Consider the following 3867-nt stretch of genomic DNA (forward strand, 5'->3'; position numbering starts at 1 on the left):
AAAAAAAAAAAAGGTCTAGGCACGGTGGCTCATGCCTGTAATCCCAGCACTTTGAGTGGCTGAGGTGGGTGGATTACTTAAGATCAGGAGTTTGAGACCAGCCTGGCAAACATGGTGAAATCCCGTCTCTACTAAAAATAAAAAAAATTAGCTGGGCATCGTGGTGGGCACCTGTAGTCCCAGGTACTCAGAAGGCTGAGGCAGGAGAATTGCTTGTACCCGGAAGGCGGAGGTTGCAGTGAGCCAAGATTGCACCGTTGCACTCCAGCCTAGGCAACAAGAGCGAAATTGTGTCTCAAAAACAAACAAACAAACAAACAAAAAACCAAAAAACTCTTCGTACTAGGATCTGTGAGTTCATTACAACAACTACACATCATAGATTTGTCTAGTCCAGCCCGACTATCAAATACTCTGTCTACTTGCCGGACAGATGAAACTGAAGGACCTTGAACCGGGTGTCAGACTGTTTTTCCATCTGGCCAAGTCTCTTCCCAGCTGTTTGACCTTGGGCAGGTCATTTTAACTCCCTCAGGCTTGCTGTCTTCATCTTAAAATCAGGATGACAGTAGCATCTACCTCTTGAGATCGCGTGAGAAATAAATGCAAGGATGCATGTATAATGTTTCATACTGTGTCTAGTATAGGGTGAGTACTTCTTCAAAAATAACAGCCACACCTTTTCCTAGGATTGCATGCAAAGCAATAATATTGCAAATAAAGGCAGTTGTTGTTTTCTTCCTTAATAAATCAAGAGAGAATTAGGATTCTTTTGGGATTCAGACTAATCTCTTTGAACCAGCAGTTTGCATTTGGTTGCCATAGTGTCCTGGGCCATGAATGGCTGATAGAGAGGCATGTCATATTTTCAACAGTTGCCTTGACTTGTCTGATGAGGAGATGCCGTTTCTATTAAGTAGCTGTCTCCAATTTGTAATATTCCATCTGTGGCTTTTCCTAACCCTTATTCTTCAACAGCCTCTCTCTCCAGATCCTGAGAAAAGCCATATCTACCAGGAAGAAAACGACTAAATCGTGGTAAAAGACATTTACCTTTTCTGAACTCAACCTGTAGTTTTTGTCCAACTGCGTTCCCCTGACAAAATGCATTTCAGCAAGTTTTACTTCAAGAATTTGTTAATCTCTAATGCTTTTAGTAAAGAAGGCATTGAATGAATTTATTGCTCATCCCTCTGAAAGTGACCTGAGAATGTCATTGTACTCGGAGGATTTATTTTACTTCCTCTAAAGGACTGAGAGTAATATCCAGCACCTTCCTGCCGCCAAAAACGTTCTACTTTGAGGTCAGGTGCAGTGGCTCATGCCTATAATTCCAGCACTTTGGGAGACCAAAGCAGGAGGACCGCTTGAGCTGAGGAGTTTGAGACCAGTCTGGGCAACATAGCAAGACCCCATCTCAATTAAAGACAAAAGTCCACTTTGAATTTGGTTCACATCTACAATGCCAACAATTTGGTAGGCTAAGGCAGGAGGATTGCTTGAGGTCAGGAGTTTGAGACCAGCCTGGGCAACATAGTGAGACCTTGTCTCTACAAAAAAAATTTTTTTTAAATGAAACTTCTCACGTGACAATTTTAATCATGAAAGCTATGTACATGCCACAGTCTGGAACTTGGGATCTCAAATGGTCATGGATTCCATGTTCTCCGTCCCCATATAGAAGGGAGGAGGGCTGGCCTTTGGATTCCCCCAAGTCTGGGTTTGAATCCCAGTTCCACCACTTTAAGTCTGGTTGCTCTAGACCAGTTATTTAACGTTCTCTCAACATCAGTTTCATCTGTGAGATGAGCTACCTTGCAGGACTTCATTCAGTCCTTCCGCAAATATTTGTTCTACCAGAGCAGAGCGGGATAACAAGGTGTCTGTCCTGTAAAGCAGTCCAGGGTGGGCACCCAATGTGAAACAGAGCCTCAGCCACGCAATGCCACAGCGTGGGAATTCCGGGGAGCTCCCAGGGTGCCTACACTCCTGCTGTGCTCCTGGCACACACTGAGGGGAACGCCCTCTGCTCTGAAATTACTGACTGATGAGTCACCCTCGAGCGCCTGAGGAAGTGGAGCAAGTAGACCACAGGCAGCCTGGACCTGCCATTGGTTTCTAGGATTGAGTCACAGGCTCCCTGGAAGACTGAAAGAGAGATCAATTCGATCAAGGCTCTTGGGCTGGATCAAAGCCTAAGAAGTGGGGGAAAGGGAGGAGGAAGGTGGGCTTCCACGCAGTCTCAGCAAAGGCCTCAGCCTGCAAATATTCTACAAATATTTGAAGAAGGACTGAATGAAGTCCTATAAGGTAGTTTATTGTACAGATGGAACTGATGTTTAGAGAACATTAAATAGCTGGCCTAGAGCAACCAGACTTGCAGTGGTGGGGCTAGGATTCCAACCCAGATCTGGGGGAGTCCAAAGGCCAGCCTTCCTCCCTTCTATATGGGGACTAAGAACAAGAAATCTAAGATTATTTGAGATCCCAAGTTCCAGACTGTGGCATGTACATAGTTCTCATGTTTAAAATTGTCATGGGGAAGCCAGGCTCTGTGGCTCATGACTGTAATCCCAGCACTTTGGGAGGCACAGGTGAGCAAATCACTTGAAGTCAGGAGTTCAAGACCAGCCTGGTCAACATGGTGAGACCCTGTCTCTACTAAAATATATAAAAATTAGCCAGACGTGGTGGCAGGCAGCTATAATCTCAGTTACTCGAGAGGCTGAGATGAGAATCACTTGAACCTGGGAGGCGGAGGTGGCAGTGAGCTGAGATTGTGCCACTGCACTCCAGCCTGGGTGACAGAGTGAGACTCCATCTCAAAAAAAAAAAAAAAAAAATTGTCATGTGGGAAGTTTCAGTTTTTAAAACAATGTTTTCATAGAAACAAGGTCTCACTATGTTGCTCAGGCTGGTCTCAAACTCGTGGCCTACAAAGGCCTCAGCTTACTCCCTCAGCAAGCTCTGCCATTGAGACAATCCCACAGAATTGTCCCAAACTGGGGTGAGAGGGCTGGAACTTGATACCCCAGCATGGATCAGGCATTGGAAGTTGCCTCCCCTCAAGCAAGGGGTATGACCTTGGACCTGGGAGAAAGGCACTGGTGATGCATCTCTATTAGAAGTTTCCTTTATCTCTATGCCCCTCCCTCTTCTCAGACCTTCCACCCCCAAAACACATTTGAGAAGAAGAATCGAATTAGCCAGGAAAGCTTTAGGAAGAAATGACATTTAAACATACCTGGAGACCAGGCACGGTGGCTCATGCCTATAATCCCAGCACTTTGGAAGGCTGAGGCAAGTAGATTGCTTGAGCCAGAGGTTTGAGACCATCCTGGCCAACATGGTGAAACCCCATCTCTACTAAAAATACAAAAAAATTAGCTGGGTGTGGTGGTGCACACCTGTAGTCCCAGCTACTCGGGAGGCTGAGGCACGAGAATTGCTTGAACCCGGGAGGCGGAGGTTGCAGTGAGCCGAGATCGTGTCACTGCACTCCAGCCTGGGCAATACAGCAAGACTCAGTCTCAAATAAATAAATTAATTAATAAATTAAAATAAGTCTATGGACAAAAGTAAGGCTGGGTGTGGTGGTTTACGCCTGCAACCCCAGCCTTTTGGGAGTTCTAGGCAGGAGGATTACTTGAGCCCAGGAGTTTGAGATCAGCTTGAGCAACATGGCGAGACCCCACGTCTATGAAAAGTAAAAATAGCTGGGCATGGTGGCACGTGCCTGTGGTCCCAGCCACTCGGGAGACTGAAGGATCCCTTGAGCCTGGAGGTCGAGGCTGTAGTGAGTTATTAGTTCCTGTATGGTTACTGCGTCGTTAGTTCCTGTATGGTTACTGCGTCGTTGGTTCCTGT

Source organism: Mandrillus leucophaeus, unplaced genomic scaffold, assembly GCF_000951045.1.
Source record: "Mandrillus leucophaeus isolate KB7577 unplaced genomic scaffold, Mleu.le_1.0 Scaffold390, whole genome shotgun sequence".
In the NCBI taxonomy this organism is placed as follows: domain Eukaryota; kingdom Metazoa; phylum Chordata; class Mammalia; order Primates; family Cercopithecidae; genus Mandrillus; species Mandrillus leucophaeus.